General features: G+C 37.7%; 1 protein-coding gene across 1 annotated transcript in view; it reads right to left on the bottom strand.

Annotated features, from left to right (window-relative positions):
- The window catches only part of LOC131687596 (ral guanine nucleotide dissociation stimulator-like 1), a 72,993-nt gene extending 72,626 nt beyond the window's left edge, over positions 1 to 367 (bottom strand). The window contains exon 1 of the mRNA XM_058971683.1: positions 38 to 367. The gene's annotated coding sequence lies outside the window, so the exon portion shown is untranslated. The remainder of the gene's footprint in view (positions 1 to 37) is intronic.
- Between the last annotated feature and the right edge of the window lie 24,026 nt (positions 368 to 24,393).

Below are 24,393 nucleotides of genomic sequence, written 5' to 3'. Positions count from 1 at the left end.
GGACGAATTCCCACGGTTCCCCCCGCAGCGAACTCACTTCTCGCTTCACCTCTCTACACGACAGTCCTAATCGATTTTTTCTCGTACAAATCACCGCCGAACCGCACTGCACTCACTCCCTCTAATTCCTCATAGAAGGATTCCTCTATCCTTGAGCCCAAATCAAGTGACACAATTGGTGCGCGCGATTTCTTTCCGTGCGTCACCAATACTCAAAACTAAGGTGGGAATCTTGGAGCTGTTTAAGAACTGGGATGCACTTTGCCCCCCAAATCTTCTAAAAACACTCTCCACGACGATATCAACGACAACTATACAGGAAAAACTTCCGATCGAAACGGAACCCGGCGTAAAACTGATGAACAAACAGCCAGTTGTAGATATCGTACCCTCCCGGCGGCAATGTCGAACACCTCTCTATAGCGTGTCTACTAAGGGACCATTCATAAATTACGTAACGCTTTTAGGGGGGAGAGGGGGTACGACAAGATGTGACAAGTTGTGACATAGGGGGGAGGGGGTGTTAACTAGATCGTTACGTAACATGTTTTCATCGAAGAAAATTTTTTTTTTCTTGGAATTTGTTACGTAACAGGGGAGGGGGGGATGAAAAAATTTGTGACAATTTGTTACATGGGGGGAGGGGGGAGTCAATTTTGGGCAATTTTTGCGTTACGTAATTTATGAATGGTCCCTAACAGCGAGTAAACCCGAAGCAACCAGGAAACACACGGACGCCCTACACAACCACACACACACCCAGTCACACAGTCGGGCGAGGAAGCATGGCCGTGTAGCGACGTCGAAACGCTCTGATGAACACTCACGTTTACCATTCTCCTGCTGTTGATCGGAGCATCGTCACCGGTGGAGCGTGAAATGAACGTCTCGCCGCCTGCGTTGGTAGTAGAAGAAAGATGCGTGCTGCTATGGGAATAGCATTATACCGGTGAGTGGTGTACCTGTTGTTGGGTTGTGTTTTTAGAAGACGCGCCAAATTAAATATTAAGCAATGGCAATTCAATTAGGAAAATAAACCATCTGCATCGAGGCTAATAAAATAAATACCCCAGCCAAAGTTGTTTGAGGTACCACTACCCTACCCAAAGTGTTGTCACAAATGAACTCCTCGAATGAATTGAGTTAAAATATAAAGCCGTGGTCACAAGGTTTGCAGTTGAAATATCGATCAGAGCTGCTAGATAATTTTGTAGAAAATCCTTAAGAAAAAATCCGTATTTGTCTGTGTTCAATGAAGAAAAGGAAGCTTAGTAATTAATTCACATTTAAAAGTTGAAGTATTGTGACTATAAATTCAAACATTAAAAACGAATTTTAAATGAGTACTTTAAAGCAACTTGTACATTTTCCTACTAATCAGTTTTTAATATTGTTGAATATAAACAGTGCATGGATCACCTAACAACAATTAATTTATTAATAGATTATTGTTAATGAACACGGCAGCAGGGAGGAACCGCCAAAATGTTTCCAATTAAAATTTCAAAAAAATCTATTCAAATGTGTATTGTGTATTGAAAATCTGTATTAAATCTGTATTATGTATCAGGTCTGTAACTGCGCTTAAAATCTGTACAATACAGATAAATCTGTATAAATGGCAGCTCTGACATCGATAGGGATTACGCAACGCCTACCGATCTACACTAGTTTATTTTGCCTCAAGTTTGGGCGAAATCGGGGTGAGCGTGTATTCACTACGATACCGACAGGAATCTGAGAACAATGCATTTATTGTACTTATAACCTGCGCACCAATGTTATATTACAGGCCAAAGACGTTGAGTGAGTGGTTGAAATTATTTTGCCATCGCACAAGTGTGTATAGGCGACTCACAAAAACAAGAAGCTTGTGGACCTGGCCCCCCGCATAAATGTGTAACATATGCCAACCATTAGAACGTTTAGAAACCATATCCAATATGGTTCGTCCAAAGATGCAATAACCATTGCCTGGTATGATATCGAACATATGCATTATCGTTTTTCCACACTCGATCATACAAAGAACAGGTTGTTAAGAACAGTCACCATACCAGAATATGATTTTTAACATACACATTTTGACAACATAGCATTTGAGAATTGGTTCATTAAGCTATATATAGTTTTCCGTTCCATTCGATAAATTTTAGGTCCAATGTACATAAAATAACATTATTTCAAAAAAAAATCGTTATAATACGTAGAATCGATTTTTTTGTTATTTAAAATAAATCTTATGTAAACTTGTCAACCATACATAATAAAACTGCGGTTGTTTACATCTGGCCTATCAAGACAACACCCAAAATGAAAAAAAAACTATATGCATTGGATAGTGTTTATGTCAAATAAAAATCACCCTGCGGGAAAACCGGGAAAACATGTATGCATTTTTTTCTGACAGGGCATCAAATGCTTCTGATAGTGTCAAATCCAGACTGTCAACATATTTCTTTATTTTAAATTTAAATTTTGTTTTCACGTTTCCTGAGTTGGAAAAAACATTGCTGCAATCACGAAAATGAGCTTTATCGATGTATGTAATAAAAAAAGATTTATAGTATACATATTTTAGATCACGCGACGCCTGATTATTATTTCACCTGTTGAATTCTAAGGATTGATGAAGTTTTATTTTCTTATATGCCAGTTTTTGAATGAAACTTGGTTGACACACTAAGTGGGATGCCACTTTATCTAATTGAGCTGTCGCCGTAATACTGTAAGACGAGGTTTTTGATCATGGTCATCTTTAGGTTTATGAAGCATGGTAAACCGATATTCAACTAACAAAGACCACCAGAGCAGTATTAACCTCTAGCACAAAAGTACAATGTATTATGTATGTAGTATGCAATATAGGATATTCGGAAGATTATGGAAATGGTAACTGAAAGCATTATGGTGTTTTAATAATTTGGCAATAGTTCAAAAGGTATCTGGAATGATATTTATTTATACGGGAAAACAAACCAAAAATCCATTCGAATAAATAAGTAATACTTCTGTTAACATTTAAATAAATAACCGATAAAAATTAGGTGATCGCCGTCAATTCAGTGAACCATATTAGAGCACCTGGTAGCAATTATCCTTTTTTATTTCGACTACAGAAATTTTCACCTTGAAGTCATTCGCCATTTTTCGGATTAGAAAAAATCTCTGATCCAATTCGGTACAAATGCTGGAGCCAATGTCAACATCAATATCGAGAAATATCTAGACACTGTCGAGGGCTGGTTGCTAACTCTAAAATATACTCTTCACCATAAACTGTATAGCTCTTGTATGGTAAGTTGTCAAAATATACATGGAAAAAGCATATACTGGTATGGTGACCGTTCATAACACTCGGAATACCAAGGGGGTCAAAAAAGTGCGAACGCTTATTTTGAGCGGTCATATATCGAATTTAAATCTGTCTTCACAAAGTAAGTCCTTTGTAAACACGCATTAAAAATTCTAAAAATAGAAGAATAAAGTTCCCTACCGTACGTTATAGTAAAAAGAATAAAATAAAGTCAGCGAAAAAAGGGAACGCTATCTTAACTATTTGCTCACCGATTTCAAATTTTTCATCACCATTGGGTAAGTATACCTTTGACAAAACGGTGATAAAAAACAATGGCGAACAACCGAAGAAATTGAAAAAAAACTTGTTTTAATCCTAGTGGTGGTTGTGCCTTTCTCATTTCTTCAAACTATGATTCCATGGCTGGTTATGTTCGTTTCAATTGTGAAAATATCTAGTACATTCTTAGTACACTTTGCACTTTCACACAATGGCTCGCCAGCAAGAAACCTGATGGGCTACGTGTTGACGGAGAAACACTTGAAACAAAAAATATCATACCTAATCAGCATCAGTTTAATGTTGTCTTCCTGCTAACTAATTTTGTCATGCGGTGAGGAGGGTGAAAACCTACGAACGAATGGGATGCCTTGTGATATAGCGATGGCATAAAGATGATGGGGTTGAGAGTAAGGAGGGTATGAGTGATGGACGGGGTGGTTCTGTAGATGGGCAACATCGAGTCCGAAACCGGTCGACGAAAAGGTAAGGATAATAAGTGTTGTGTCCTGTCTCGCGTCGCGTTTTTGGGAGTGTGAAAAATGAGTGAGATTAGAAAATACATACACACACATCCAGACATTTGCTGATCTCGACGAACTGAGTGGTTGCATATCCTTTGCATATGAGAAAGGCAAAAGATAATTGAAAATCAGTACAGACAAAATGAGCCAAATCGGGCCATTCGTCAACCAATTTCAACCAGTGAAATCCTTAGAACTTCAGAACTTGTTATGTATGCAGTAGATAGAAGATTTTCAAACATCTCTATTGTTTTTTAAGGTTTAGACCAGTGATTCTAAACCTGGGATCCGCGGACCCCTAGGGGGCATATTGAAATTACAAGTCTTGTTTCGTAACTAACTGAATCGGATAAACATCGATTTTGTATGCTATCAATATGTTTATTAATAGCATACAAAATTGATGCTTAACCGTGGGGGTCCGCAGAAACCCAGGGTGATTTCTAAGTGATTTGATGATTTTCACAATGTACGTTGCACACGGTTGGTTGAAATTCTTTGCGATTTGAAAAGTAACATATTTACTCAACAGTTCAACATATTACCTATGGATATTGACGAATTTCGCGCCAAATCGTATTCAGTGTTGGCAGAACCCTCTCAGATTCTAATGAAACTTTCTGTACATGAAGACTTTGTCACAAAAAGCCACTTTGCATATTTTGTTTTTTCAAAAATGATCTAGACTGTCTTTTGAAAAGGGTCAAACTTTTTTTACCATTTTTTTTCAAATGGCTATAGCCTAAAAATGGCAAATCCAACAAAAAAATGTTGTAGGAGTGGTTTTCACAAAATTAGTCAAACTTTCGAATAAAAATATTGAAAAAATTCTTTATTGACTCCTACACTGAAAAAAATCTATTTTAAAAATTTAAAGTCGATTTATAATAAAACCCCATTTTTGATTTGGATGAAATTTTGTTCCAAGATAAATAATAATGTTCCCTACCTACCGTCAAAAATTCAAGTTGGGCACTTTTAAGGAAAAAAGTTATTTGAAAAAAACTTTTCCTTGTCCAAACTGAATTTTTTTCTTCTGTGTATTTTTATCCAAAACTAAACCGAAGAAAGTCATAATCATCTCAGAATCCAATAAAACTCAGTTTGTGAGAAGATATTGTCAAATTTAGCAACTAAGCATATTTCTATTAAGAAGTTAACTACTTTTTCATTTTTCATGAAATCGATTTTATTACTTTATCAGAAAGTACAACTCCTTGAGAATGTTTTCCCAAATTTTCATAAAAATCCGAAAAATAGATTGAAAATTACAGCGCTTCCAAGCGCGCTTCGTCTAACAAAAGCAGTGGTAGTTTGAAATTTTTAAACTCGATTATCTCGAAATGTCGCTTTACTAAAAATGGTTTTTCCGTGATCACGATTGCCGAAAAACTACTCAATCCATTTTCTTAATTTTTTTTCAATTGATCATAATTAATTTTTTTGCACTTTAACCATTCCTTTTTTATTCGTAAATTTTGGTTTCATGGAAAAGAATTTTTTAATACAATTTTTAAGCTTGAAACAGCGATTTTTTACTAAAAACGTTCTCGAATGCAGGAACTATTGCAGAAATTTATTCAACTAATCGTTAAGGTACGAGGAATACTCATATACTAATGTATTTTTTGAGTTTTGGGATTTTAGATGTTCTATTGGTCTCCGTGATCACCGCACACCCCTTAAATAAAAAAGGGTTTCGGGGAAAAAGCAATAACTCCGCCAATTATCAATTTATTTTTATAAACATATCCTTGTTCATTTTACTGAAAAATGTACTACCAAAATATTATAAGTTTGATGTAATGAAATCATTGCTTTATTCATTTGCGTAAATTCAAACTTTCTTGACATTTTTATCACTAAAAGGTAACCCCTTAATCAAGAATCCCATTGAAAAGTGTTTATGTCGTTAAACAAATATTCCATTATTACTTTTTTTATTTTCTAGTTAAGTGCTGAAGAAGAATCAGAGAAAGAAATAACTATCACAACAATATGTATTGAATTTAACATAATTATTTATTTATTTTTATATATTACATTTCTCTTAAAACTATCTTCATGCATGCTATTTTATATTATTTCTATACAAGGAAAATATTTTTGGTTCATCTTCTGAATTAGAATACCTTTTCGTCTCTACTTTGCCCCCAGGAATAGGCACAAAACTGTGGAATTTTTGAGTTTCAGATATTGTTTTGGCGTTATTATACAGCTTTTAGAGTTCTTCTGACATTTTGTTGTACTGTTCAGTGAATATGTAGCAGAAAATTAATTTTGTGATATTTTTATCAGTTCGTTCAACAGCCCAGTCTGGTTATGGCATTTCCATAGTCGCGAGCAAGACTGGCTCTTTTTACCATTCGCTTGAGAGTGCCACTAATAGCATCACAGGGTCCTTTTCCATGGGATGCTGCAACCAAATGCCATTCTGCGCTTAATTCATACTTTGACTGGAATCTACACAAGCTTGCAAAGTTTTTCTTATTTTTGTATTGTGCTGCTGCTCCATCAGACATAAAATAAATTAAAGAAAAGTTTGTCAATTGTTTAAATAAATTTATCAGTTTTGAGAGGAACAAATAAACTGCAGTTTTCAAGTCTTCCAGTCCTCTTGTCTTCCAGTCTTACAGCGTTCCAGTCTTCCAGTCTTTTAGTCTTCCAATCTTCCAATCTTCCAGTCTTCCAATCTTCCAGTCTTCATTCAAGTTTGTTATGGATATATACCAAATTCGTTACTGATACTTTTTGCATGTATCAGGCAACAACCAGCTGGAAAAATGGATTCTGAGATGATTATGACTTTCATTGGTTTAGTTTTCGATAAAAATTCACTAAAAAAAATCAGTTTGGACAAGGAAAAGTTTTATTCAAATAACTTTATTTCCTTGAAAGTGTTCAACTTGAATTTTTGACGGTAGGTAGGGAGAATAATTACCTATCTTGCAACAAAATTTCATCCAAATAACAAATGTTTTTTTGTAAATCGACTTTTTAAAATCGATTTTTTCAGTGTAAGAGTCAATGAAGAATTTTTTCAATATTTTTATTCAAAAATTTGACTAATTTTGTGAAAATCACTCCTACAACATTTTTTGCAGGATTTGTCATTTTTAGCCTATAGCCATTTGAAAAAAATGGTAAAAAAAAGTTTGGCCCTTTTCAAAAGGCAGTCTAGATCATTTTTTGAAAAACAAAATATGCAAAGTGGCTTTTTGTGACAAAGTGATCATGTACAGAAAGTTTCATTAAAATCTGAGAGGGCGCAGCCAACATTTGTTCGAGTTGGCGCGAAATTCGTCTATTATTATATCAAATTGTTCCTAAATCGTAGGGAAACACAATATTGTATTTAGTTTATAAAATTATGGTGTGTGATAAGAAAGATTCAGTAAACACTAAGAAGTTAAGAATTTTTCAAATATTCGTCATATAACCTTAAGCTTAAAACCATAACCACATCCCTTCTAATTTTCGCCGTAAATTGTCACCGGAATTTCCAAATAAGTTGGTTGGGGTGATTTTTTTTAATATAAAAAATATCATTGCGTGTTGTGGAATATGCAAGCACTTTTAAAATATGAACATTTTTTTCAGGACATTATTTGCAAGGACTGTACCTATTATAATAGTAGTATTATTTACAACAAAAATGGACGCAAGTTCGTCCCAAATATATTTTTACTTTTACTTATGTGGTAAAAATGAAACTATTTCTCTAAAATAAAAGACAATTATCTCTGCAAGGTTCACGCACACTATCTAGATTCATTTTGAATTTCTTGATTCCTTTTTGAATTCTCGTTGAGAAATCATCGAAATTTGGATTTAAATTAATTAAAATTAAAAAGTGGTGTACAGGACACGACCACGGTGACAATGGAAATGTTGCTTTTTGCTAGAGCGTATACTATAATTCGCGAATAAATTGTAACCTATCGAAACTATCACCCCATTTCAAGGTTGGAGATGCAGTCTGCGGTAAAAACGTCCTACGTTACGGTATAGCTTACTCTCATGTTCCCATTTGCTTCGATATGCTATACAACCCTCTGATCCAGTAAAGCTTAAAACATGACGTGGCATGAATTTTAAACTAAAAAGAACACCCGCTCAAACTAATGCTGGGGGAGTAATTTCTAGTTTTGAAGATTTTAGTTTTATGTTAGAGATGTCAAAATTCTAAAACGGATCTAAAACTGAACCGCTTTAGAAGCTGTCCTTGGGTTGTTACTGGACTCGAAATTATTTTCTCCAATCTATCGAACCTGAGTGAATGTGCTGAATATTCCCTATATATTCAAAACTCAGTTTCACACTTGTTTCAAATGAAACAATGAAAGGAACATGACCGTACATCAGTTTTAAAGTTCGAAACAAAACTGTTCATAATAATCAATCAAATCCGGCTGCTGGGGATGCGATTGTTTTCGTTTCACTTCCACAACTCCCATGTTTAACACTACGCTGCTGAATATACCCTAAGAAATTTGATTGGTATAAAATACTAATGCTTGCAAACCTGTGATAACAATAAAAACCAATCATTGCTTTCTCTTGGTCGGATGGCATTAATTGTGGATTGACTACCAAGAATCGCTATGGATCAGCTTCGAAACTTTTTGAAACAGACTGAAACTGAAACTGCTCTAACATAACTCAATCTCCTCGCCCGCCAATATATCCAACTAACATCCGCAGTTCGGTGGGCGCAAATCCAATTGTCAGATACCTTAGTGATAAAATGCATGAAGCATCACATATATTGGAAATACGAAACGTGTGTGTCACTAGGCTCAATAACCTACGTACCTACAAACCAACGTAAAGATCAGTATCAACCCAACGCACACACAAACGGAAAATAAATTAATTTATCCCAACGCAACTCACGAGCAGCACACATAATCACCGTGTTGAACTCAATCCAAAACCCACCCGCATTGCATACTCGATCATGTAGATGGAAAGTTTCAAATCGCACAGCGTGATGAAAAACGCAGGATAAACTTTGCACACAGCGAGGAATACGTAGATGTACAGAAATTTCATGTAGTTGGCAAATAATGTCGAATGCTAAGAGATAGCCTATACTATTTTATGTACCAATAGATTGTAATTGATTTCAGCTACAGTTTCTGAAAGAAAAATTTTATTTCAACATTTTCTACAAAAAAGACTAACAATACGTAGCAATACGGAAATTTCATTTCGTTGGTGAATAACGTCGAATTCAAAGGAATGACCTATATCTTTTTATAAATCAATCGAATGCAGTTGATTTCGGCTAAAATTTCTGAAAGAATATCTAAATCTAAATTCTCATTCAAAACGGAAAACATCTATTCGACTAGCGACAAAACAGTTTTGAAAAAAACTGTTTCTTAAATATATTAATATGGCCCGAGACTGTACAGCAAAGTCTAATGTTATGCTAAAATTAAAAAAAACATATTTTAATGACGTTTACAGTAAATCGACTTTTTCAGTAAAATAGAAGTATTTATTTAAACATTAAAATTTTTATTTTCAATACTATTTTTACTCGGAAAAATGCACATTAATTTATGGTTTTATTTTTTGTTAGCCTGGAAACCAATTGTTGCCTGCAGTTTAATGATTAATCTACTATAAGAAGTCCGTGTCGAACATTAAAAATCAAAAAATTAATTGTTCAGTGATTACTCTTGCCCTTAGAAGTTAGAAACGGGTACAACTATCAATAAAACAATATGTATGGCCACCCTGTACGAAAAATAACAACTAGTGCAACCGGGGCTTAACAACGAATCGAATGAACTACCGATTACCTGTCTTTTTCTGCAATCGGAAAATGAACATCTCAACGCTGGTCACGACAGCGTGACAATAGTCTTCTCTTTCTCTCTTCCGCTCAGGTCCGTACTTAGGTAAAACGAACGAACATTTTCCACCCGAAACCACCCACATGCTCAATGGCTGCCATCGCCTGCTCGGTACAGTGGTGAATGCATATTACGACTGAGATCCGGTTAAAGGCTATCTCACTCTGTCTGCCAACAGAAGTCGACACTGAGGCAATGCAAATTCGTAGTGAATTTTTGTTTGTATCGTAGAAAGAACGTTAATGATTGGTTATTTTCGTTGCTGATTTGCGTGAGTTTAGGATTGATTGAGCAAACTTTGACTGTGTTACCGTTTGTCAAAAACCGGTTCTTTTGGGTATATGTTCTAAGAAATGTTGGACAGTATAGCGAGCTATTTCAAACAAGATTCCAATATAGGTGACCCACCAATTGAATTTCTGGTAGCAGAATTTGTTAGGAGTATAGTTATCCTTTCGTGCCTGTTTTCCTCGAATTTGTAGGGTTCAAAATTAGTCCTCCGTGAATAACTTAGAATCACGGACTCAAAACACTATTCAAATCCAGAGCTTTCTTTGTAGTGTTAAAAGATCCGGTAATTTTTATAACTACTGTCATCCATTTCAAATGGTCAGAATGAGTTAAAAAGGTAGTCGCAACCAGACTATATTGATAAGCGTTGACAATTTTTCGTAAATATTGTTTGACAAGGGGTTACAGGAATATTCAATTACATATTTGCTATCAAATATTACTTTCACTAGCAACATTTCATTAGCGGAAATCAATTTCATAAGAAAAACAATTACAGATCTAGTGTTTTAATAGTGACGGTACTAAAATAGAAACAGCATTCCAAATGGCCTGAATAATGTTAACAGACGAAATCAAAATCAAGAATTAGCATTAGGAGTGAACGTGCCCAGTATTTTATCAAATAGAATATTTTGGTCACTGCTTGGGGTATGCGACGCGGTAATTTTTTAACTCAAAATCATGCTACCTCCCCACCATGGAGTTAAAACGTGTTTAAAGATCATCTTGTTTCTTTTAAAACAAGTTTCAACTCTAGACTATGCGAGAAATTGGCAATGGAAATTATGATACTAATATAAACACTAGTGGGCTCTAAAATCAAGCCGACGAAAGAGTTCTGCAATATTAAACATTCAATAATGGCTCATTCATACAAGAACATGAAATTGAATAACTACTCTTAACAAACTACAATTATGTGAAGTGACAGACATGTACATTGTACATACATACATAAATTAATTTTGTACTCTACCAAAACAACTAGCAACACTACGTACCAAGCTCCGCGTTGTATTTACTGTCCACCTGACCAAAGCGAATCGCGGAATCAACGGATGATAACCTGATAATTGCTTCTTTTAGCTTTCAGCTTTCCGCTTCTTCACCTTGGCCTGCATATAAGACGGACGCAACCCACCACAGCCGGTTCCAGTCATCCACCTGTCTTGCATTGTTGTTGTTACTCGCAGCGCCAATTGGCAACGATCGAGTCAAACCTCAATCGAATGCCCGCGCCGGCTCACCTCACGGCTGTATGTGCAGCAACTTAATTGTTTACCGAAGCACCCAGTCGGAACGAAGAATGCCGAGATTTCAGGCACCCCACAACTTATACCAGACGGCTGCGGTGGTGGGTCTTGGTTGATTCTTTCAAGGCACAACAGAACGCACCCTGCGTCTAATAGACCCTGATGGGCTGGCGCTGGCGACGCGCATCGGAGGAAAATCTGAAACGCGGCCAAACGGACCGTGGCGGTGAGAAACGTATTTTCATTGGAGATACCACACCACGACGGGGTATTTGTTCGACACAGAACCATTGTGAGGTGGTTGGATTTCCTGCTATAAACCCGTTCCGTACGAGGTTCCCATGCCCGGAAGCAATTTTGTAGAAATTTGCACATCTTGGAACGGGACGAGCAGAAGAGATTTTTTTTTGCGTTCGGCTGAAGCTACACCTCCTTCCAACCGAAGCGGAGGAGAATATGATTATGAAGAACTTCGTTACATTTGATTACTTTTGGGATATCGTTAATATGTCTTATTAATGCACCACAAGCTAAAAACCTTTTTTTCGGAAGCTCCTAAATCATAACAACAAATCGACCACAAATTCAAAACTTTGTTTTTTCGGAAGTAAAAGGAATATGACGGGAAACTGCGATTGGTTTATAGGAAGATTGAGCATTTTTTAAAATTTTGACTCTCATATGCAAAAGTTGTGCAATTGTTCAAAATACCGGAGGGACGTGTCTCATATACTATTCGACTCAGTTCGTTGAGATCGAAAAATGACTGTGTGCGAGAGTTTGTGCGTTCTTAGAAAAGGCTGAACCAATTTTTACTAACTAAGCCCCAAATGAAAGGTACAATATTACCATCGGTTGCATGCTGTTGAATTTCATTTCGATCCGACTTCCAGTTCCGGAGTTACGAGTTGAAGAGTACATTAACATTCTCGGACAAAATGTACAATGTCCTGGCTGGCTGCTATTGAATTTCAAACCGATTAGACTTCCCTTTCTAGATCACATAGAGCTTGAGCTTGAGCTTGTGCGACCACCCCTGGCTGCTACTCCGTTATCGATCGGGACTAGCTGAAGTTGCACAGGGAATCAGTAGATAATTATGCTTGGGATTAGAAACATCTTTCAATGTGCAACTCCTGGTAATCCTAAAGTGTTTCTGATCAATACCGGCGCCGGCCAGGCCCGAACGTAGATCTCGGAAGGAAAGGGAAGGAATGGTTAGTCCGATACTTGCTTTTTGCTAGAGGCCGTATATACTACTGCGCACTCCACAAGTATTACGGGAGGAGGATATTTTTGTTAGTAGAGTATAGAAGTTGGATATACTTCTTCTTTACCGACGCCAGAGAGGTGATTCCACTACCTGGACTAGATATCGATCCACCAATTTCATGGACCGGGGACCAACGGCTTTACTTCCCTTCCGAAGGAAGATGTGACCACAGATTTTTTCACCTCAGAAAAATCTCAACGACCTCGGCTGGAATTGAACCCAGGCCAACTGGAATGAGTGGCGGTCACGCTTACCACTCAACCACCGGAGCCGTCGTTCCTTTTCTAGATCACATAGAAAAAGGAAAAAATGTTGTTAAAATGCGTGCCAAATTGCTTGCTTTGTAGTTCTGGGTCACTTGTTGCCTATATGAATGTTTCTTACTAAATATTAGCCACCTTCACCGGCTCTGGACGAAGTAATTTCCCAATCGGTTCTCAAAGACAGTTATATCGATTTTAACATGCTCATTATCATACGAAACGTGCATTAGCCGCATACAATCCTATTGAATTTAATGTAATTTGGATTTCTAGTTCCGTAGATACGCGTTGAAGAGTTGGTTTACTCATATAAACCTGTACTACTACGATGGATATTTTTTTTTTATTTCGATTATAGAGGTTTTAACCTTACGGTCATTCGCCTCTTCGGGTTAGAAAAATCTCTTATGAAAAATTTCTAACCCTATGTGCCGGATCGGGACTCGAACCCAGGTGCGCTGCCTACAAGGCAATCGATTTACCAATACGCTTCGCCCACCCCTCGATGGATAAATAATAAAAACTCTTATTGAAGGGTATTCAAAATTGCTTGTAATTTCATTGTTAAGTCATTAGTACATAATCAAAAAGTATTTGGCTACAGTGGTAACTTACGATGTCGTCAGAAGTGCAGGAGTGGATCAAATTCCAGAAATAAATTTGCATGTGATTTGCAAAGGTGGTTGAACCACTCTTCACAAATATGTGGTACAAGTGGAGAGTAAAATATCCCTAGTTGCCAGATGGCTAAAAAGTATCTTCAGCTACTTTAATCGTTCGTGTCGATTCCTGCAATTCCGGAGGAAGTAGCAACAGTACAGTGTAAAGATGACAAGGGTTTTTTTTCGGAAATGTTTGGTCTGGCCTATACAAACTTAAATTTTATTTAAATCGGATGCGATTTCAATAATAGTCATATGAAATTCTCAAAATAAACCGACACAATCAAATATACTAAAAATATCATTCAAATGCTTATTAAATTGTTTGTATTGGCAGACCTAGATGTTTGATCATATCGTCAATTTCCCCCCGCACTGTATACCTGCGAGAAGGGGTAAAATCCACAAAATAGTCACATAACTTTTCATAAAATTCCCTTGATAAACGACCATTAATGCTAAATAGATATTGCTTGAATCGATCATTTACTATCTATCTTCTGATTCATGGAAAAGCCTACATATCTTCCGATTATCATGGTTTTTCTACGGGCACTAATTGTTCGAAGCCTTCTTCTGGAATTTAGAATATTTTGGCAGCATATTGCTGGAAAAATATATCCGCTGTAGTCTTGAAAGTTTTGAATATTAACCCCATGCCCATGTTTTTTGTGGACAACAACGTTTTTAAACATCTACAACTTTTGAATGATGCAATATTTGCTCACAAAAACAAGTAAGGTTAGTAAATGTTACTATTGCCTTTCATTTGAGCATTAACTGTTACAAGGATCAGCTCTGGAACTGAAGTTATTGTAATTAGTCTCATTGGATTCCGATGGAGCAGTGCTGCCAGACAGAGTTTACGTTGACGACGGAAAATAAATTTTTCATATATTTCCGTTATGTTGTAATATCATCGAAAACTGATAAAAATTATCGATTTAGACTGCCTTTGGTTACGTTCCCACGTAATTGGACTATTGTAAATACTCTAGGAGAATTATATTGACCATTGGAAGGTAAAAATTGAGCAGCTTCTAGCACTGCGAGGGAAGCATATATCTTTATAAAAAAAGGTTTATTGTGTTTTTAAACCCCACCGTTTTCATGGAAAAACAGTTTTGAAACCATACATGCACTAGAAAAAAGTTGGTTATGAACGGGTTAAAGAAGTTGTGCAAGTTGGAAGATGAGAAAGGAATATTCATCCTACACGAAAAAATCCGTACATAAATTCGTGAGGTCACGAACTGAACGATTTACGAAAGCCGTAACCAAGTTCCTGAAATCATGAGTAATAAACCTCGTATTTATGAAACTATTTGTGTTTTATAAAAACCAGTTCGCACAGAATATATACATGGCGTTACTTTAGAATGTTTGGTTTGGTTACTGTTGTTGTTGCCTGGACATGTTTAGTTTTTGTTGTGATTCTTGTTCATGATTTGGGAATACACAGTCGACAGTCAAACGTTGTTCAGGATTTCAAGAGCTTATTTGCGATTCTTGCGAACTGTCATGATGTTAGCGGGATTAAAGTTCATGATTTCAAGATCACGATCCGATGTTTGTAATTTCTATTCACGTTATCGTAATAATTTAGTCATGAGTAGAGTGATTCTTCATTTTATCGTGATCTATTATTTTTACTCAGAATAACGTGACAATATGAACTGGATCATAAAAATAAGACTCATTGGCGATATCTGGTTCTGTGAACTATATCACGCACAGGGGTTATAACCCCCCAAACCAAAATAAATTGGATTGAAAAAAATATTGATGCTGACTAATTTAACTAAATATTAAGCAAAATATTTTTGGAAGAATATTGTCTGAACACTACATTGAGAACCTATTGGTTTAAGCAGCATGAGAACTTTTGGAAAATTGTGGGAAGGGGATCTTGTAACTTATCTCTTAGTTGAGATCCCATACTTGTCAAATTACATCAATATCAAATAAAATAAGTGTCTAAATTATTGTGAGCTCTTTGTTGAGAAGATATTCCAAAAGATGGATAAGGAACAATTTTTCGAATGGGTAGCAAAGTTTGAACAGCTAAGTTTGTCTTTAAATATGTGCTGAAAATGTATTTTATTATAAATGCGTAGTGAGAGCAAAACTCAATGACTTTAATTAGGAGAATAACATTTGGGAAAGTAGATGCATATAATAATGAAAAATGACGTTTTCTGTCTCCAGCATGTCATAATTGGATTTTTGAATTTGAGCATTCGATTTTTATTGTAATATCAATAAGATGAATAGCTTCTAAGCTGGATTAGAATTAATAAAAAATTAATATATTTCAAGTTAATTGCTATTAATGGTGTACATTTGAGTGCTGAATTGAAGGGAATAATAAAATTTCGTGTACTAGGTACTAGGACTCGTTGTCAAGTTGTGAGCTTGAATATGTAGTGGAGAATAGTCTAATAAATGCTCGATAGCTTTTCACAGTCACGATCACATTCATTCGAATCTGTCAAATTTCGATGTTAAGTATAATTGAAGAATTTTACAATGTAAAACAGCACATCTTCTGCTAAAATAATTTTGGCGGTGAATGCTCCTAGAAGTAATTATAGAGAATTTATTCTTCAAGCCAATTCAGCTCAAGGCTCAATGCCTTTAGCAAAGTTTTCAAACATGCTATTTCAAACAACTTTGTTGAAAACAGGAAAACTCCATATATTTAGAGTATCGAAATATAGTAGACAATATGTAAGAGAAAATCTTTAAAACAAGTTATTCTGATATTACTGTCTTTAGTAAATCTCTTCTGCGGTTCATAAAAAAAATCACATTGCAATCAAGGTGAGTCTCTGAAGCTAACAAAAAAGTTATATTGAAGAGAGCTGACTTTAAATTTTTTTTTCCTGAATATTGTTTTATAGTTCGATATGCTGCATTCATGTTTTCAACAAAATTATTTAAAATGACATTATCAACAACTTTGCTGGAGGCACCAAGTCTCTTATTAATTTTGAAAAGTTAATTCTCCATAATTATTTCTATGATAATTAATCACTAAAGTTTATATATCAAAAGATTCGCTGTTTTATGTTGGAAAACATTTTCGAAGTTGTTAAATCTTCAAAGTTGATGATTCCGAAATTATTCGATCTTGACCATTGAAAACGTTTTTGAACATTTATCCCACTTTTAAAGTTCAAATTCTTTGGCTTCGTTTACAAATTATATAAGAAAATAATCTATAGAGCTTTAAAAACTGTTCTATATGGATTCTCTTTGTTTGTAGACTGGAATGACATTTGTTAGATTACTTATGTTTCTGAATTTTCAATATGTCATCAAACTTATATTAAATTTTAGCATTTTCAAAAAATCAACGATTTTCATAAAAAAAAACAAACCGAATTTTTGGCTACGCTACTGAATTATCGATGCATAACGATCATTATTTCTGTTTTTCAGACTGCGCCTGTTGGTGGGTTTTGAGAAGAACGGTCAACGACAGACCAGATGTTTACTCTGAACAGAGTAAACATCTGGTCTGTCGTTGACCGTTCTTCTCAAAACCCACCAACAGGCGCAGTCTGAAAAACAGAAATAATGATCGTTATGCATCGATAGTTCAGTAGCGTAGCCAAAAATTCGGTTTGTTTTTTTTATGAAAATCGTTGATTTTTTGAAAATGCTAAAATTTAATATAAGTTTGATGACATATTGAAAATTCAGAAACATAAGTAATCTAACAAATGTCATTCCAGTCTACAAACAAAGAGAATCCATATAGAACAGTTTTTAAAGCTCTATAGATTATTTTCTTATATAATTTGTAAACGAAGCCAAAGAATTTGAACTTTAAAAGTGGGATAAATGTTCAAAAACGTTTTCAATGGTCAAGATCGAATAATGTGGGTAATTTCCGACAACATAACCTACGGATCCACCATCTATTTCTAGATTTCGAAGCAGCGTATGATTCAATTAAACGCAACAGATAATTCTGGAAAATGGCTCACCAGCAAATCTGATTAACATGATTCGTATGATGCAGGATTGGTCAAAATCAAGCGTCAAAATAGATGCAGTTCGTAACATTATAAGTGGATTAAAGCAGGGCACTGCACTGTCTAATCTATAGGTTAACATTGCGCTCGACGGTGTGATATGACGATCAGAAGGAAACAGAACCATCATCATGGTGATCTCATACTCCTTGGCTACGCGGACGATATTATTTTCATTGGCGTTGATCGCAGAGCAGTGGTAGAGGCCTTTGTGCCGTTTAAAAAGGCAATTCTTGGACTAACTATAAATTCTGCCAAGACAAAGTACATAGTAGTTGAGATACAGTGAGGCAGTCCGAATGGTGTTGGTTCCGAGAAATCGATGCGGTACGGTAGGTTACTGTCTCTCAGGGGCCCTTTGGAAGACAGCCCTGCAGACTACAGTGGGCTGGCCATGTAGCGCGAATACCGGAACAGAGATCAGCTAAAGCACAAATCCGGAAAGAGCTCCGTCGATTTCGGGACAGACCCCGCACCTGCTGACCCTGTACAATCGAGGAAGATGCGCGTGTGGCGGGCATCCAACGAGATTGGAGAAAAGCGGTCATGATTCGGAATACTCAAAATGTTCCGCCACGATGAAGATGATGGCGATAAAATTCAAACAATTAAGCCTGTCGACTTTTTTTGTGTATTTTTCAGTGAATTTTCGGCTATTTCAGTCTCATAATGCAGCACAAACGATGTGTGTTTATGTTTTCCGACGTTTCGACAATTTATAGTGTCTTCTTCATAGGAATAATAGTCTACGTTTGTTTGTCTTCTATGTGTTTCTGAGAACACCGTAAATGTCCAATTTAGTAAGCGGAAAGTATCCTCAGCATTAGCACTAATTTCACTTTCCCTAACTGCTTTTTTGAAAATTATAATTTGCTTTGTATTAGGAACGTCATTGTGTTACGGTTGATTCGGTTATTGATATATTTGAAGCAACCGTGACACAACTAATTAAGTGAATCCCTATAAATTGTCCAAAAGTTTCATGCAAACTTCAAACACTTCGGTGACTAGATTTGTTCGATTTGAAGTGGAAGAGGTGGAAAAGAATCGGCGGAGCCGATTGAGATTTTTGAATTTTTTTTCTTTCCTGGGGATCACAAATGTAAGCTGTTTATAGCAAACATATATTTGAAGCATATTTCTTTCCCCATTATCGTCTGAACAGAACATAGAATTAAGATCAATAACACGGATGGTTAAGTAACAATTTTCAGAACTTCTACCACAAGTCACTTAAGTGGCACCCGCTGAGAGCGTTAAAAGCCACCTTGACTTTCCTTACATCTTTCACGTTACTGCATAGTTATATTCGAACCGCGCAGGCAACAAACTTACTGCAGCAGCAGCAGCGCCGTCGCCTTTGCCATTTACCATCACGGGGTTAAGTGGGTCACTTGTCAAACCAGCATAACGCTGCATATCGTCATCAAACAGGTTGATACCACCCGTCGAAAATGTGACTCTGATACAAGCCAAAGCCATGCATGCACCCGTCGTCCGGGATGATAGTGACCAAAAGTGCATCGCTTTGCCTGGTTCTTCCGTTGCCCCGAGACGACACAGCATATCAACCGGTATGTTGCTGGGATCCGCGCTCAGCCAAAAACAACGGTGCTGCTGGTGAAATAACGGAACGTGTTGGCTATCAATCATAAGCGTCATCGGCATATGCACTGGATGGCGGTTCATAAATCAAAAACGCGTGGTGCAATGCATGATGCTGGTGATGGTTTGGATTTCGTTTAGAAACGCTATTAATTTGATTAAAATCGATGACCCGAAACAATTTATGTAGACCAAATTTAAATACGGTTTCAGCATTTAGGAAATTCCTTTCCAGACATCGATATTTAGTGGTACATTTTTTGAGCTCACATCCACCTAAAGAAATATCCAGCTTTAAAATAGTACATTACAGTCGCCATTGGAACCATTACTAGTGCAACCTTCATTACTAGACAACCGTTTCACAACAATGTACCACGTCAAGCAAAACCTGTCAGTTGTGCCATGGCATGCGCAACCCATCGACAGTGTGGCACTAAATATGTAGAGAAATGCATTCAACGACCTTGCCGGGCCGTGGCCGACAATCTCAGTTCACTCACCGGCAGTCCATAACCAGCGGTGCCTGCGAAAAATGTGTTTACCATTCGAATAACTCCAAATCGACGAATCTGGATCGGTATCTCAAACACGAACCTACTACCAAAGTCCTACTCTAAAATTGCAACCACTTTCACTTCAATTGAATTTACACCTTTGTAAACAAGTAATGATTTGCTGGTGTGATTATTACAACACCGTTAAAAGCTAGCTGATGCTGGCTTCCATAACCGAGTTAACGGGGACGACGACCACCGGTGGGTCTGTAGTCGGCATCTACTAGGTACATTTACCTCTGAAAGCAATTCAGTCAGCCAGCATTCATCGCGCCATGTTGAATTGTTGAAAACTTTCGATTACGGTTTCACTGGACCGTGTTCATTTTTTCGCTGGATCTGTTTTGATCGACGGTCGCGCTATTCGCGGATAGCGAGACAACGGAACGGACCAATATGTTGCAATTAGCTTGCCGTCCGAGTTTGTGGACCGAAATTTGATTAACCGCACTAAAAGTGAGCATTATGTTAAGTTTGAAAAAATCAACGGCATTTGTGTGATGGACCGTGTGATCTCTTTCTATAAGCGTGATCGTTCAGGCGAAAGTGAACGTGAGCTTTGGAGCGGTTAAAAATTGATTCAATCGAATCGACATGATTAGCTCTTGGCTTCAAAACTTGATCGAGTGCAATTAAATGCTAATCGGTGTGGGCGGTGGTGGAAGGTTTGTACCGCGTATCCCACGCCCATCGGTTGTAATAGAAAACAAAAACTCTGGTGGAGATCGGTTTTGTATATTGGATGCAAATTTTGCACTATTCGAAGCGTGTAGGTACCTTTCCAAAATGGGAAAATTGTTCTACGTGTAGGATCGACGGAACTATTAATTTTTCTATACTTCCATTAATCAAACGATCGATCGGTTGAATGAAATCGGTTGAGGTGCTAAGCGGAATTGTCAATGAGAACCTCTTTCTGTCCGGAAAAGGAGTGGCCTTCTGATGGTAATTATTATTCTATGGAAAGTGCTGCAGTCGTAATAAATAATTTGTTATTTCAATCTTGCTTAATACTTAGATGTTGATCATTATGCATTCTAGTCAAATGTATATCAAGACTGTGACAAGTTAGTTTCAGATAAAAGTCATTGGGATAAAGATAATGGCAAAAGAACGCTGCTTAATGGTCCTGATAAAGGATCGGGTACCAATACGAGGGCGCCGCACAATGGTCCTGAATCGATATAACTTTTGAAGTAACACTACTCGAAAATTAGGGGAAGTTGGAGTTTTGCAACATTTAGGCTAAAAAATCCTCTATTCTTAATATCCATTCCGCTCTATGCTGCAAATCATATATATTTTGCAGTTTTTCTAATGTAAAATAAAATTAGAAAATGAATGGAGCCTTTGCAGTTTTTGTCAGAATACGAGAAGTTGGGGTTAGGGTACATTGTCATTCATATCATATTTTAACATTTTCACGTGTATATATCTCTATTTTTCTTTCATCAATTTTCATCAAATGTGTCTTGTTGAACGTAAGAAGTTCTTAGGAACAAAAATAGGAATGGATTCGTTACCGATAAAATTCAGAGATATTATATTCTTTGTCATTTAGTCTAGAAACTGCATTTTTTTAATCAATTACCTAATACCCCAACTTCCCGTATTATCCCTCCCCTAGGTTGACGGATTTGACGGTATTGCAAGCATTATCAAGCATATCTGTGCATCAGTTTAAAAGAACCGCTCTCGGACAACTGCTTTAAGATGATTATTGCATTATGGCTCGATAGTGGTGCATCGAGGAGATCGAGAAGGCTTATGGACCTTTTATATGTTTTGTGTTTTTTCATACTCTACACCAGCCTAAACAAACGGTCGACCTGTGCACACTGGCGTGGCCAACTGGCCGGTTGCCGTGGATTGGCTTTTGCTGTGGGCTGTGTTTGCAAACAATGTTCAACAGCTTAATGACAGTGTTTGTGGACTCGGCTCGCAGTGGGGGTCATTTTTAGGGTAGTGGTACCGGTAATACCGGTACCGATAGTTCCGAGAATACCGATCATTACGCCGAACGGTCAATACGCCGAATGGTCATTACGCCGAATGGTCATTACGCCGAATGGTCATTACGCCGAATGGTCATTACGCCGAATGGTCATTACGCCGAATGGTCATTACGCCGAATGGTCATTACACCGAATGGTCATTACGCCGAATGGTCATTACGCCGAATGGTCATTACGCCGAATGGTCATTACGCCGAATGGTCATTACGCCGAATGGTCATTACGCCGAATGGTCATTACGCTGAATGGTCATTACGCCGAATGGTCATTACGCCGAATGGTTATTACGCCGAATGGTCATTACGCCGAATGGTCATTACGCCGAATGGTCATTACGCCGAATGGTCATTACGCCGAATGGTCATTACGCCGAATGGTCATTACGCCGAATGGTCATTACGCCGAATGGTCATTACGCCGAATGGTCATTACGCCGAATGGTCATTACGCCGAATGGTCATTACGCCGAATGGTCATTACGCCGAATGGTCATTACGCCGAATGGTCATTACGCCGAATGGTCATTACGCCGAATGGTCATTACGCCGAATGGTCATTACGCCGAATGGTCATTACGCCGAATGGTCATTACGCCGAATGGTCATTACGCCGAATGGTCATTACGCCGAATGGTCATTACGCCCAATGGTCATTACGCCGAATGGTCATTACGCCGAATGGTCATTACGCCGAATGGTCATTACGCCGAATGGTCATTACGCCGAATGGTCATTACGCCGAATGGTCATTACGCCGAATGGTCATTACGCCGAATGGTCATTACGCCGAATGGTCATTACGCTGAATGGTCATTACGCCGAATGGTCATTACGCCGAATGGTTATTACGCCGAATGGTCATTACGCCGAATGGTCATTACGCCGAATGGTCATTACGCCGAATGGTCATTACGCCGAATGGTCATTACGCCGAATGGTCATTACGCCGAATGGTCATTACGCCGAATGGTCATTACGCCGAATGGTCATTACGCCGAATGGTCATTACGCCGAATGGTCATTACGCCGAATGGTCATTACGCCGAATGGTCATTACGCCGAATGGTCATTACGCCGAATGGTCATTACGCCGAATGGTCATTACGCCGAATGGTCATTACGCCGAATGGTCATTACGCCGAATGGTCATTACGCCGAATGGTCATTACGCCCAATGGTCATTACGCCCAATGGTCATTACGCCGAATGGTCATTACGCCGAATGGTCATTACGCCGAATGGTCATTACGCCGAATGGTCATTACGCCGAATGGTCATTACGCCGAATGGTCATTACGCCGAATGGTCATTACGCCGAATGGTCATTACGCCGAATGGTCATTACGCCGAATGGTCATTACGCCGAATGGTCATTACGCCGAATGGTCATTACGCCGAATGGTCATTACGCCGAATGGTCATTACGCCGAATGGTCATTACGCCGAATGGTCATTACGTCGAATGGTCATTACGCCGAATGGTCATTACGCCGAATGGTCATTGCGCCGAATGGTCATTACGCCGAATGGTCATTACGCCGAATGGTCATTGCGCCGAATGGTCATTACGCCGAATGGTCATTACGCCGAATGGTCATTACGCCGAATGGTCATTACGCCGAATGGTCATTACGCCGAATGGTCATTACGCCGAATGGTCATTACGCCGAATGATCATTACGCCGAATGGTCATTACGCCGAATGGTTATTACGCCGAATGGTCATTACGCCGAATGGTCATTACGCCGAATGGTCATTACGCCGAATGGTCATTACGCCGAATGGTCATTACGCCGAATGGTCATTACGCCAAATGGTCATTACGCCGAATGGTCATTACGCCGAATGGTCATTACGCCGAATGGTCATTACGCCGAATGGTCATTACGCCGAATGGTCATTACGCCGAATAGTCATTACGCCGAACGGTCGTTAGACTGAACGATCGTTAGACCGAACGCTCGTTAGACCGAACACTCGTTAGACCGAACACTCGTTAGACCGAACGCTCGTTAGACCGAACGCTCGTTAGACCGAACGGTCGTTAGACCGAACCACAGTAGTCACCCCATAGGCCAATGATACAAAAAAATATTTCGGCAAAGGCGTGTTTTTATCTTGCGATTACATCATTCTGGATGTATATTTTATAGTTTCATGATAAATTTTGTTAAAAATAAACTGGTATTCTTAGTATATAGAAGAATGCATAGGGTGGTTACCGATAATGTAAATAATATCGATAATCGATTGCTCGCCAGAATTTTTTTTTGTCGATCTGTAATTTTTAATATTCATATTTTTTTCAGACAACACTTCTATTAGCTATGTATTGAATGATAAAACTCAGTTTTTGTAGCTTAAGGAGAGCAGAAAAATTGGTTTATTGGTATATGTAATCGAAAAATTAACCTAAAAATTTAAATATGACTTAAACTAACTTTGTCCCTCGATATCCTT

Source organism: Topomyia yanbarensis, chromosome 3 (assembly GCF_030247195.1).
Source record: "Topomyia yanbarensis strain Yona2022 chromosome 3, ASM3024719v1, whole genome shotgun sequence".
In the NCBI taxonomy this organism is placed as follows: domain Eukaryota; kingdom Metazoa; phylum Arthropoda; class Insecta; order Diptera; family Culicidae; genus Topomyia; species Topomyia yanbarensis.
This window is presented reverse-complemented; position numbering and strand designations above follow the sequence as displayed.